Here is a 14,144-nt window from a genome sequence, read left to right as displayed (position 1 = left end):
ACAGGACAAGCTTGCATCTGTTATAGTTTTGGAGAAAAATGTGTTCATTTCATGTATGCGCGAAATGCCTTAAAAATGGCTTTAAAATGGATTTGGAGCATGGAGACGATTATCTCGGGATTGCAAGATAACCAAACAAAACTTTTAGTGGATTTCTACTTATTTTATTAAATATCATCTCCACCAAACAGGACAAGCTTGCATCTGTTATAGTTTTGGAGAAAAATGTGTTCATTTCATGTATGCGCGAAATGCCTTAAAAATGGCTTTAAAATGGATTTGGAGCATGGAGACGATTATCTCGGGATTGCAAGATAACCAAACAAAACTTTTAGTGGATTTCTACTTATTTTATTAAATATCATCTCCACCAAACAGGACAAGCTTGCATCTGTTATAGTTTTGGAGAAAAATGTGTTCATTTCATGTATGCGCGAAATGCCTTAAAAATGGCTTTAAAATGGATTTGGAGCATGGAGACGATTATCTCGGGATTGCAAGATAACCAAACAAAACTTTTAGTGGATTTCTACTTATTTTATTAAATATCATCTCCACCAAACAGGACAAGCTTGCATCTGTTATAGTTTTGGAGAAAAATGTGTTCATTTCATGTATGCGCGAAATGCCTTAAAAATGGCTTTAAAATGGATTTGGAGCATGGAGACGATTATCTCGGGATTGCAAGATAACCAAACAAAACTTTTAGTGGATTTCTACTTATTTTATTAAATATCATCTCCACCAAACAGGACAAGCTTGCATCTGTTATAGTTTTGGAGAAAAATGTGTTCATTTCATGTATGCGCGAAATGCCTTAAAAATGGCTTTAAAATGGATTTGGAGCATGGAGACGATTATCTCGGGATTGCAAGATAACCAAACAAAACTTTTAGTGGATTTCTACTTATTTTATTAAATATCATCTCCACCAAACAGGACAAGCTTGCATCTGTTATAGTTTTGGAGAAAAATGTGTTCATTTCATGTATGCGCGAAATGCCTTAAAAATGGCTTTAAAATGGATTTGGAGCATGGAGACGATTATCTCGGGATTGCAAGATAACCAAACAAAACTTTTAGTGGATTTCTACTTATTTTATTAAATATCATCTCCACCAAACAGGACAAGCTTGCATCTGTTATAGTTTTGGAGAAAAATGTGTTCATTTCATGTATGCGCGAAATGCCTTAAAAATGGCTTTAAAATGGATTTGGAGCATGGAGACGATTATCTCGGGATTGCAAGATAACCAAACAAAACTTTTAGTGGATTTCTACTTATTTTATTAAATATCATCTCCACCAAACAGGACAAGCTTGCATCTGTTATAGTTTTGGAGAAAAATGTGTTCATTTCATGTATGCGCGAAATGCCTTAAAAATGGCTTTAAAATGGATTTGGAGCATGGAGACGATTATCTCGGGATTGCAAGATAACCAAACAAAACTTTTAGTGGATTTCTACTTATTTTATTAAATATCATCTCCACCAAACAGGACAAGCTTGCATCTGTTATAGTTTTGGAGAAAAATGTGTTCATTTCATGTATGCGCGAAATGCCTTAAAAATGGCTTTAAAATGGATTTGGAGCATGGAGACGATTATCTCGGGATTGCAAGATAACCAAACAAAACTTTTAGTGGATTTCTACTTATTTTATTAAATATCATCTCCACCAAACAGGACAAGCTTGCATCTGTTATAGTTTTGGAGAAAAATGTGTTCATTTCATGTATGCGCGAAATGCCTTAAAAATGGCTTTAAAATGGATTTGGAGCATGGAGACGATTATCTCGGGATTGCAAGATAACCAAACAAAACTTTTAGTGGATTTCTACTTATTTTATTAAATATCATCTCCACCAAACAGGACAAGCTTGCATCTGTTATAGTTTTGGAGAAAAATGTGTTCATTTCATGTATGCGCGAAATGCCTTAAAAATGGCTTTAAAATGGATTTGGAGCATGGAGACGATTATCTCGGGATTGCAAGATAACCAAACAAAACTTTTAGTGGATTTCTACTTATTTTATTAAATATCATCTCCACCAAACAGGACAAGCTTGCATCTGTTATAGTTTTGGAGAAAAATGTGTTCATTTCATGTATGCGCGAAATGCCTTAAAAATGGCTTTAAAATGGATTTGGAGCATGGAGACGATTATCTCGGGATTGCAAGATAACCAAACAAAACTTTTAGTGGATTTCTACTTATTTTATTAAATATCATCTCCACCAAACAGGACAAGCTTGCATCTGTTATAGTTTTGGAGAAAAATGTGTTCATTTCATGTATGCGCGAAATGCCTTAAAAATGGCTTTAAAATGGATTTGGAGCATGGAGACGATTATCTCGGGATTGCAAGATAACCAAACAAAACTTTTAGTGGATTTCTACTTATTTTATTAAATATCATCTCCACCAAACAGGACAAGCTTGCATCTGTTATAGTTTTGGAGAAAAATGTGTTCATTTCATGTATGCGCGAAATGCCTTAAAAATGGCTTTAAAATGGATTTGGAGCATGGAGACGATTATCTCGGGATTGCAAGATAACCAAACAAAACTTTTAGTGGATTTCTACTTATTTTATTAAATATCATCTCCACCAAACAGGACAAGCTTGCATCTGTTATAGTTTTGGAGAAAAATGTGTTCATTTCATGTATGCGCGAAATGCCTTAAAAATGGCTTTAAAATGGATTTGGAGCATGGAGACGATTATCTCGGGATTGCAAGATAACCAAACAAAACTTTTAGTGGATTTCTACTTATTTTATTAAATATCATCTCCACCAAACAGGACAAGCTTGCATCTGTTATAGTTTTGGAGAAAAATGTGTTCATTTCATGTATGCGCGAAATGCCTTAAAAATGGCTTTAAAATGGATTTGGAGCATGGAGACGATTATCTCGGGATTGCAAGATAACCAAACAAAACTTTTAGTGGATTTCTACTTATTTTATTAAATATCATCTCCACCAAACAGGACAAGCTTGCATCTGTTATAGTTTTGGAGAAAAATGTGTTCATTTCATGTATGCGCGAAATGCCTTAAAAATGGCTTTAAAATGGATTTGGAGCATGGAGACGATTATCTCGGGATTGCAAGATAACCAAACAAAACTTTTAGTGGATTTCTACTTATTTTATTAAATATCATCTCCACCAAACAGGACAAGCTTGCATCTGTTATAGTTTTGGAGAAAAATGTGTTCATTTCATGTATGCGCGAAATGCCTTAAAAATGGCTTTAAAATGGATTTGGAGCATGGAGACGATTATCTCGGGATTGCAAGATAACCAAACAAAACTTTTAGTGGATTTCTACTTATTTTATTAAATATCATCTCCACCAAACAGGACAAGCTTGCATCTGTTATAGTTTTGGAGAAAAATGTGTTCATTTCATGTATGCGCGAAATGCCTTAAAAATGGCTTTAAAATGGATTTGGAGCATGGAGACGATTATCTCGGGATTGCAAGATAACCAAACAAAACTTTTAGTGGATTTCTACTTATTTTATTAAATATCATCTCCACCAAACAGGACAAGCTTGCATCTGTTATAGTTTTGGAGAAAAATGTGTTCATTTCATGTATGCGCGAAATGCCTTAAAAATGGCTTTAAAATGGATTTGGAGCATGGAGACGATTATCTCGGGATTGCAAGATAACCAAACAAAACTTTTAGTGGATTTCTACTTATTTTATTAAATATCATCTCCACCAAACAGGACAAGCTTGCATCTGTTATAGTTTTGGAGAAAAATGTGTTCATTTCATGTATGCGCGAAATGCCTTAAAAATGGCTTTAAAATGGATTTGGAGCATGGAGACGATTATCTCGGGATTGCAAGATAACCAAACAAAACTTTTAGTGGATTTCTACTTATTTTATTAAATATCATCTCCACCAAACAGGACAAGCTTGCATCTGTTATAGTTTTGGAGAAAAATGTGTTCATTTCATGTATGCGCGAAATGCCTTAAAAATGGCTTTAAAATGGATTTGGAGCATGGAGACGATTATCTCGGGATTGCAAGATAACCAAACAAAACTTTTAGTGGATTTCTACTTATTTTATTAAATATCATCTCCACCAAACAGGACAAGCTTGCATCTGTTATAGTTTTGGAGAAAAATGTGTTCATTTCATGTATGCGCGAAATGCCTTAAAAATGGCTTTAAAATGGATTTGGAGCATGGAGACGATTATCTCGGGATTGCAAGATAACCAAACAAAACTTTTAGTGGATTTCTACTTATTTTATTAAATATCATCTCCACCAAACAGGACAAGCTTGCATCTGTTATAGTTTTGGAGAAAAATGTGTTCATTTCATGTATGCGCGAAATGCCTTAAAAATGGCTTTAAAATGGATTTGGAGCATGGAGACGATTATCTCGGGATTGCAAGATAACCAAACAAAACTTTTAGTGGATTTCTACTTATTTTATTAAATATCATCTCCACCAAACAGGACAAGCTTGCATCTGTTATAGTTTTGGAGAAAAATGTGTTCATTTCATGTATGCGCGAAATGCCTTAAAAATGGCTTTAAAATGGATTTGGAGCATGGAGACGATTATCTCGGGATTGCAAGATAACCAAACAAAACTTTTAGTGGATTTCTACTTATTTTATTAAATATCATCTCCACCAAACAGGACAAGCTTGCATCTGTTATAGTTTTGGAGAAAAATGTGTTCATTTCATGTATGCGCGAAATGCCTTAAAAATGGCTTTAAAATGGATTTGGAGCATGGAGACGATTATCTCGGGATTGCAAGATAACCAAACAAAACTTTTAGTGGATTTCTACTTATTTTATTAAATATCATCTCCACCAAACAGGACAAGCTTGCATCTGTTATGGGAGCCGGCCTGGAGCAGGGCTGCCGACGGGCGCCGGGAGCGGGGACCGGGCCGCCTGGGGACCGCAGGTGGTGGAGGCTGGAGACCGTGGAGCGGGGGATGTCTGCCAGAGGAGCCGGGGAGCGAAGCAGGGAAGCCGGGGAGCGTGGCAGGTGAGCCGGGGGGCAGAGCAGGGGACCCGGAGAGCGTGACAATAGGTTTCCAAAAGGTTAGAATTCTGAAAAGATTCCCTCCATACTTTTCTGAAGATGGTGCTCTAGTGTATTCAAGCGATGTTCCTGTGCTGATGGAAAATGTAACATTAAGTACAATGTGAGCGAGTGGAGACACGTCATTGTTTCATCCAAAAAGTCTGAAAGCTGTGCTACTGCTCAATGGCAGTAAGTATTCTTCAGTGTGTGTAGGGCATGTGTCGCGGGCAGAGGGGCCACGCACGCTACGCTCGGGTTCGGGGACTTCTGCTGCTGCTGCTGCTCGGTGGCTCGAGCGGAGGGCCAGATCCGGGGACTCGAGCAGCGCTCCTCGCCCACGAGTGAAAAGGGGGTGGTTTGTTTGGGGAGATAGTTAGTGACGTCACCCACAGGTCGTGGTGATAATGGGCACCACCACTGCTGGTGACGGGGATCCCGGGAGCGATGGCAGGGAGCAGCTAGGATGTTGGTTCCCCCTCCGTGGGTAGGGGTTGGTGATCCCGGGGCCCGGTGGCGGTACGGGGAGGCTGGATGGCTGGGGTGTACGTACCGAGGGAGCCCGTTTGCCCGCAGGCGCTGGCCCTTGGATCTCTAGCCTATGGCGGTGGCTTTTTATCCTCACGGTGTGGACGGTTGCCTTCTGTCGGGTCTTGGGTGTTAGAGAACCCCTGGGATTCCGGTCACTCTCGGATTTGACCATTGTCGGCGGCTCCTAGCCTGGTCAGGGTCCAATGGCCCTGCCTTTGTGCTTGGTACAGATCCGCTCACCGGTTCAGTTCCCCTCGGGTCACCGCCCGTCCCCGGTCCTACGGTTCAGCTGACTTGTACCACCTCCTGCAGACGGCCACCACCGTCTGCCGACCTTGCTGACAGTGCCTGGGCTCCTACCCAGACACTAACAGTTTCTGTCCTCTCACTTTCCACTACAAAACTAAACTAACTGCTTTTTCCCGCCTCCGGGCCTGTGAACTCCTCGGTGGGTGGGGCCAACCGCCTGGCTCCGCCCCACCTGGTGTGGACATCAGAGCCTGGAGGAGGCAACAAGGATTTTGTGTGACTGATGTAGACTATCCAGGGGAGGGGGTGTGTGTGATTTTGTGTTTGTGACTACCTGGCTAGTCCAGGGCGTCACACATGCTATGCACTTGGAAGAAAGCTGTGAGAATTTAGACTTTATTCTCAAGAAACTTAACTACAAGGAGCAGGGATGGTCAATATGTGGTGGTCTAAAAATGTTCTCATTGCTTCTTGGGCAGCAAGGAGGATATATTAAATACCCATGCTGTTCTGCCTCATGGCAGCCTGCTAATAGTCATTCATTGAAATTTCTGTTACAATCCCTAGAGGTCATTGTTATTCTTTTGAATTGCTGAGTTTCCCTTTAAGCTAAAGGTATTCTGGGTAAGGAATGCCTCCCTGAGCTGAGAAGAAGCCTGCAGCCATTTTTTCTTTGGATTTGTCAGGAAAGGACATGCCGACTTACCTCTCTGTACATTCACCCCTGCCTAGTGTAATCCGGTGAGCAAAGCAAATTACATGTGTTAGTGATAGAATCCTAGATGGAAGAGTGTAGTAAATGCATTGTACATTGTACTTCTACACCTTTAGTGTCATCCCTGTCTTGTTTGTCTAGATAAGATTTCTATGTATTGCAGATGCAGTGACCTTTCACCTACATTCTCGTAAGAACTGCATCTCATGTACTGTTATGCTATGTTAACTCTGTATTAACACTGTACTGACTGTAATCATTTTCTTGTTATAGTTTTTACCCGTATAAAACAGTATCTTGGATATACCGTATTCTGTCTTCAACTGCATCTTGGATATTCCTATATTCACTGTATATTCCATGTATACTGCAATCAAGTTCACGTTACCAGCTAATAAATCAAGGCTATTGAACTTCACAGTCTGTTTATTTGAAATGTGAACTAGGGTTTAGCTGTATGCTAGAGATTCACAGCATTACGTAAAAGAAGGCAGAACACATGCTCTAATGTCCTGATTTAAAAAAAAAAATAAATATTTTTTTTTAACCATCAAATATTGATTTTGTACAATCCATGTGTGAAGTTACATACAAGTGACATGAACAAGAAAAATACTTATTGTAACCAAAAATATTCACAATTTTATATATAAAATACATTTATTTATTGTACAGTCATTCTGCAACTTTATTAGAAATTTATTCTTGCACTTTTTCCTTTTCTCTAGATCCCCCTTTTCTCTTATAGAAGGCCTGTGGATCTTCTCTGTGAAGCATCCGGCAATCATGTTCACGTTTCATTTACTTTGGTATCGTCGTTCCATCTCCTTGATATTCCGATGAAAACCTTCTTGTTCTTCCCACCAGCACCAAGGTTTTCAGACAAGTAGTCCAAATAGGAATGTAAAAAATGTAACTTCAAATTCATTAGACAACCCAAGGCTTTGAAACGTTTCAGCATGTTCTCCACGATGGACTTAAATTTTGATTCTTTGTTGTTACCTAGAAACGTACAAGACAGACACAGGAAAGGACATGATAACAGGTGTAGGGACCAACAAGGTGAGACAAGGGGTATCAGGATAGGGTCAAGTAGGTATGAATGTAGTAATGGGGCAGGCATAGAGAATTGTATGTGAATGTGAATTACAATAAATCACTAAGGAAAGGAATATGTGAGTGTGTGCCTAATGTAAACTAATATTGTACTGGCAAAATTATAGATGGAAAGGGAGAAGGGGAGGGGGGAGAGAGGAGGCTGTAATTGACTACAAGGGTATGAGTTATGAGTGATCATAGGGATAGTGTTACATAAGTGGAAATACCTATGGAGGACCGGATGTGTAAGCGCATACCTTATACAAACCTATAGAGTGCTGATGGGTGAGAGTGTGATGTTAGATATAAGACATCCTATAGTGAATAGTGAGCCGTAATCAAGTGCAACAGGGATATTTCACGTGACTATGGGAACCTGGAAGGTAAAGAAAGGGGAGAAAAAACTGTTAGACAAGGTAATCAGACATAATGTAACCAGTTGATCAGACATGATCACCTGGTTTGAGACCCCCTGCCTTACACTATATAGATATCATGTTCATTCCCCATCTATCTTGCTCAGGAGAGCATCTCCCTCCCCCGGCACCAAGAGCAGCTCATACTGAATTGTTACATTGACTAGTAACACTGCACACAGAAATGCACCTTAATATTCCACTGTTAACCCTTTCCTCCCAGCAGTAACACACAACTCCTCACCTTGATATCATGGTGATTTATGGTCAGAATGACTTCAATGCGATCAGTGATTTCTATTCTAGCTCTGCTCACATAGATTTTATATCCACACTCAACTATAGGCCGTTCTTCATATTTTGGGGGCTTTTAGTCAGATATACTAGTTTGTGCCTGTATAGTATTGGTGTAGATGGGAGTGTAGGGCATGGGTTACATGGCACTGTGGTGGAATACTGATGGGAGGTATTGGTGCTGTGTTTGATGCTTCTACTGGGTATTTTCCTACAAATACTGGAACAGCTCACTGCTTAGAATGATCCTTCCCAGCTCTATAATATATTATATATACCCCACAATGCAGGCTCACACACACATTTGTCTCAAGTGTGTTGTAGGGACACAGATACAGTCTTGGTCATGTGACTAAAGGCTACTTTACACACTGCGATATCGGTCCCGATATCGCTAGTGTGGGTACCCGCCCCCATCTGTTGCGTGACACGGGCAAATCGCTGCCCATGCCGCACAACACCGACCAGACCCGTCACACATACTTACCTGCCCGGCGACGTCGCTGTGTCCGGCGAACCGCCTCCTTTCTAAGGGGGCGGTCCGTGCGGCGTCACAGCGACGTCACTGAGCGACCGCCCAATAGCAGCGGAGGGGCGGAGATGAGTGGCCGGAACATCCCGCCCACCTCCTTCCTTCCTCATAGCGGCTGGGAGGCAGGTAAGGAGAGGTTCCTCGTTTCTGCGGTGTCACACGGAGCGATGTGTGCTACCGCAGGAGCGACGAACTACATCGTTACTGCTGCAGTAACGATAATCGAGAATGGAGACCCATGTCACCGATGAGCGATTTTGCACGTTTTTGCAACGATGCAAAATCGCTCATCGGTATCACACGCAGCAACATCGCTAATGCGGCCGGATGTGCGTCACAAATTCCGTGACCCCAACGACTCCGCATTAGCGATGTCGCAGCGTGTAAAGCCCCCTTTAGTGGGAGTGGTGTACAGGGTCTTAGCAGTAAAGAGTATTCCATATTTCTGCCAGATACCCACAGAGATATTGAAATCTGAAAAAAGAGACTTCTGCTCATTGAAGGTAAGAACTGCTCACATAGCGTTCAACTCCACAGCAAACGAGTGCTCTAGCACTGGCATCTCAGCAGGGATATTCCCCTACTACACATGTGTGTCTAGGTCACTGTGACAGTTTACAGGACATAACTCAGGGCACCTAGACAGAAGGCAGAGGGACTACTTTCTATTTCTGGTGTAGAGCTTAGTACAATATATATATATTTATACTATTACATGGGACACATGTACCTTGTATTACCATTATTCGCTGTATATGAACCCCTTTTCTCCGGGCATTATTTGTCTATAGCATTTTTCACGAACCTGAGGCAACTGAGAACCCTTCAGTGAAGGAATTCCACTAACCCTCACAATACCTACCAGGGGCCTCCCTGCAGTAACTCAGGTAGTTGTACCCATTCTCTTTCCGCATTCTATGTGTTCTTCTTCTTTCTTCTTTTTTTTCTTTTTTCTTCTTTTTATTTCTATCATGTAGTTCAGGGGTTTATAGATATATGTCCTGCATCTCATATTTCCTTTAGTGGTGCTTCTTACCCATTCTCATATCATTTACCCTAGTATTTCATGATCCTGAGGCGACTGAGAACCCTTTAATAAAGGAATCCTTTTTCACCTGAATTGTCAAGTGATACTTACCAGTGACTATCACGTAATGTTACAGGTAGTTCCATTTTCTTCCTCTTCTTTCTCTCCTTTCTTCTTTGTCACACGGTCCATTGTGTTATAGCCCACGTGTCATGATAACACTTGTACCATCTTTTCATTTAGATTCCACCTACAATTATTTACCGATTCCAGTTCTGGAATAGGCTTTCATCATCTACTCACTAGAATTCTCAAGTTCATAAGGTCCTGAGACATATACATGTTCACACCATTATAAAGAACAAAGTATAAACATTGAGGTTTTTCTCACACCCATGTTCCTGTGTTCTTTGATATGATATGTGTTCATTTCCTTCACTATATAGGATTGCAAGTTTTCCATTTGTACCTTAATGGCAATGACGCTATACAATTGAACACATATCATCCTGTTATCCATATAGGTGTGTATTTACCTGCTTGACTATTTTTGGTTGTTTGATCCAGAATGTTTCTCCAGATAGGTCATGTGGAAATTTTCTTTCCTCAGTACAAATGTTTTCACTATGGCTTTGGAAAAATTTTTTGTATGTGCATCATGGTCATTTGACCCATTGTACTCTCAAGTAGCAATATATTGTACTGTTATGTTGTACTATGTACTAATTACGTGTTTATATGGTTTTGTAACCCTTTATGATCTTAGATAACTTTATCCTTGATAAAGACCTAAAAACAAGCTCGAAACGTTGGATGAATTATCCTTTTGCACAAATAAAGAATTTTCAGCATTCTAAGAGTTCTTTTCTTACGTTATTGATCACTATAGTGTGCCAGAGCTATTTCTATTGAATTAACTCTTATTTTTTCTGAGCACCTGCTATATACACAGTGAGCCAGACATATTCAATTTTCATTCAGAAGGCAGAGGGAAGCCTTAGCAGCTGAGCCTATATCTTGGCTTGTGAGCATTAGAACAGGCCGGCGATTACAGGGTAACATGAAAAATGTCCAGCTTGCATTATGACTAGAACATGACAATATCCTTTTAAGTACTAACCTATGATGCGTTCCTAAGCAGTTGATGTTATATGTTCTACATTTCATTTTCTGCATACTTTACAAGTAGTAGAATTTGCTTTGATATAGGCAACTGGATTTTCACAATGAAAAGGCAAAGGATAACGCCCGAAAAAGACGCCATACATTATGTCAGTGCCATCACTGACAAACCTGGATTGACCATGAAATACATCAATCCCCTTAAAGGTGAGTTAAAACAAGTTTTAACTAAATTGCCTTAATATTGTCATGCATTAGAATGACTGTCTTAGGTAATGATAAATATTTTCTACAGGAAGAGGAGTGTTTGCTGAAACTGAAATCGAAAAAGGGAGTTTTGTTGCAGAATATCGAGGTGAGCTCACGTATGCACTTACGATGGTAGACAACTACTCGAGATTTATGGTTGTGGTACAAGTCAAAGATCTAATGGCCCATACTGCAGCGAAGGTCTTCCAAGCACACTTATGCAGACCTCATGGCTACTCAGAGAGAGTCCTCACAGATCAAGGCACTGCCTTTGAAGCGGAAATCTTCAAGGACTTCTGCAGCTTTTACCGATGCAGGAAGATGCGTACTACACCCTACCATGCTCAAACCAATGGTTATCAACCTGCTCAGGACTTTACCCCATATTCCAGATGTGGCCTTACAAGTGATTTATAGAGGGGTAACAATACGTTGGGATCATCGGATCTAATCTCCCTTTTTATACACCCTAAAATCTTGTTTGCGTTAGAATAAACAATAACATCATAAAGGTATAGCAGTACCGTTTCAAAGTTTCGGTGTCCCAAGCAGCATTCCATCAGCCTCTGGAAGGTTCCTGGCAAATTGCACAGCTCGAAGGGCATGCTTTTGAACTCGCAGAGACCCATCGGGGTGGCAAAGGCGGTCTTCTTCCGGTCTGCCTCAGCAACGGACACTTGCCAATAGTGACTAGTGAGATCAAGGGTAGAAAAATAATTTGCAGTTGTCAATGCAGCTAGCTATTCCTCAATACAGGGGAGTGGTGCTGTCCTTCTTCTTTAACAGGACCAACGGAGCTGCCCAGAGGCTACAACTGTCACGGATAACCCCAGCCTCCTTCATGTTGCTCAACATGTCCTTGGTACACTGGTAATGTGCAGGTAGATTTGGCTTATATCTCTCTTTGATGGGTGGGTGTGCACTTGTGGGGATGTAGTGTTTGACCCCTTTTATTTTTCAAAAGTCTAGCGGATGTTTGCTGAAGACTTGCTCGTATTCTTGCACTAGCCTGTAGACCCCCTTCTTGTGATGTGAAGGTGTGGAGTCAGTGCCTACGTGTAATTCCTTACACCACTCCTCTGGCTGACTTGGTGAGCTGTCACTGAATGGGTGGGCTGAAGCAATGGTGGATGCTGCTGTTTGGATAGCATGTGTATCTACTGAGAACAGCTTATCAATGGTGGCAAATCGGAGCAGCTTAATCTTTTGCTCTCCGCAGTTCAACACTCTCATGGGCACTCTTCCCTTCCATATTAATGAATAAAACTATGATGTAAATAGCATATAGATACCCCACAAATGCAGATAAAAGTAGGTTATGGGAAAAGGGGGAAGAGAGAAACAGGAAAATAGTGGAATAAAGTATAACTTCCAGGTGGGAGAGGAAATGGCAGCACAGCCAATGGAGGTGAAGCAAGGGGAGCCTGCAACTAAAGAGTTGAGAGCGTTATCACATGGTGACTGAGCCTGATTGTAACGGGAGCATAGAGGTGCCGATCCTGTCTTACCTGCGTTGGTGTAGAAGTGGGTGTCCTGTGGTGGAGTCAGCTATGTGCAGTGGTGGCCGTGGGTTCTTTTATGTGCGACCGTAGTAATAGCTGTGCCCACTTCCTGTATGGGAGTGGAATGCAGTGAGGCTAATGGAACGCACGCCTGCGCATTTGTGTTTAACGTCGCGCATGTGCAGAACGGAGAAAAGGCTGCGCTCACTTCCTAATGAAAGGGAGTGAGACGCAGCTGGGAAGGGAAGGGAAAAGATTAGGGTTTGGGGATGATGAAAGGGCTTTCTACGGGCAAGGATGGCAAAGGGTGGCAGTGACGGAAAGTCAGGCAGATGGTCCTGTCCTGTCCTGTCCGTCCGTCTTTTTGTATCATGAATTGGAAAGACTGCAAGGGGGAGGGGAGGTGCTTGTGCCCAAAAGGAGGAGTTATTCAGATTCATTGCAGTGGGCGGCGGCTGCAAAAAGTACCATTCTCCTTGTTTTTGCTCTGCAAAACAGCCTTTTCAAGGGTTTGGCTTGGGTGACAAAATGTCTTCTGTAGGCGTGGGTTTGTCTCCCTCTCCCTAAGATGTGTCCGGTATAGGCCAGGGTGCCACTCAAGGCCGTAACCAATTCGGGTTATAGCTTCTCAGCCTTTTGGCTAAGATCAAGTGTAGTTTCGGAGGACGCTACCTTGGTCGGTACTGGAAGGTGCCTGGGATTGCACGTCTGCCGGCCTTGAGGGAGTGTGTGCGCCTTCTGGTGACACATAGCCCTCTTGTGCCTGGACGGTTCCCAGGCAACGGGAGGCGATCACCTTTGTTATTTTGAAGTCCTACTGATAAACAGAAAAAAAAAAAATTAAATCTGTTCTTATCAGTTTAATATCTGATACGTCCCCTCTCTAGGGACCATATATTAAATGGATTTTTAGAACAAGGAGATGGAAAAAATCTTGCTCTGTCCACTCCACGCATTGACCTGGTATTGCAGTACCTCCAGGACCGGTGCACCCCTTCTTAACCGAGTTTCCAAAAGCAGAACTCAATTCACCTGATTCAAATGAGCCTCATTAGTGAATTGAAAGAAAGCAAAAACTTTATATGCACCTCAATTTGGCCAATTCACTTTTCACACTTTCACCCTTTTTTTTTATCTTTCACACCTTTTACTTGCTTTATTGATGCAAAAGCTGTGCCAAATAGCAAACTCATCTCCACTCAACTTGACCAACTCTGCTATGTCCCGTGCAGTATCTTATTCTCAGTCTTATCTAGATCATTTGCAATTGAATAGAATAGATCCCTTTTGGACACATTGGATTCAGCTGCTGCAGTGACTGCAGGTGTTAGAAG

General features: G+C 41.3%; 1 pseudogene; it reads left to right on the top strand.

Moving 5' to 3' along the window:
* Positions 1–13,601: 13,601 nt before the first annotated feature.
* Positions 13,602–13,807, top strand: LOC142268379 (U2 spliceosomal RNA; annotated as a pseudogene).
* Positions 13,808–14,144: the final 337 nt, after the last annotated feature.

The sequence above is a fragment of the Anomaloglossus baeobatrachus genome, unplaced genomic scaffold (assembly GCF_048569485.1).
Source record: "Anomaloglossus baeobatrachus isolate aAnoBae1 unplaced genomic scaffold, aAnoBae1.hap1 Scaffold_3010, whole genome shotgun sequence".
NCBI classification, from domain to species: Eukaryota; Metazoa; Chordata; class Amphibia; order Anura; family Aromobatidae; genus Anomaloglossus; species Anomaloglossus baeobatrachus.
The sequence above is the reverse complement of the archived record's forward strand: the minus strand, read 5'-3'. Positions and strand labels throughout refer to the sequence as shown.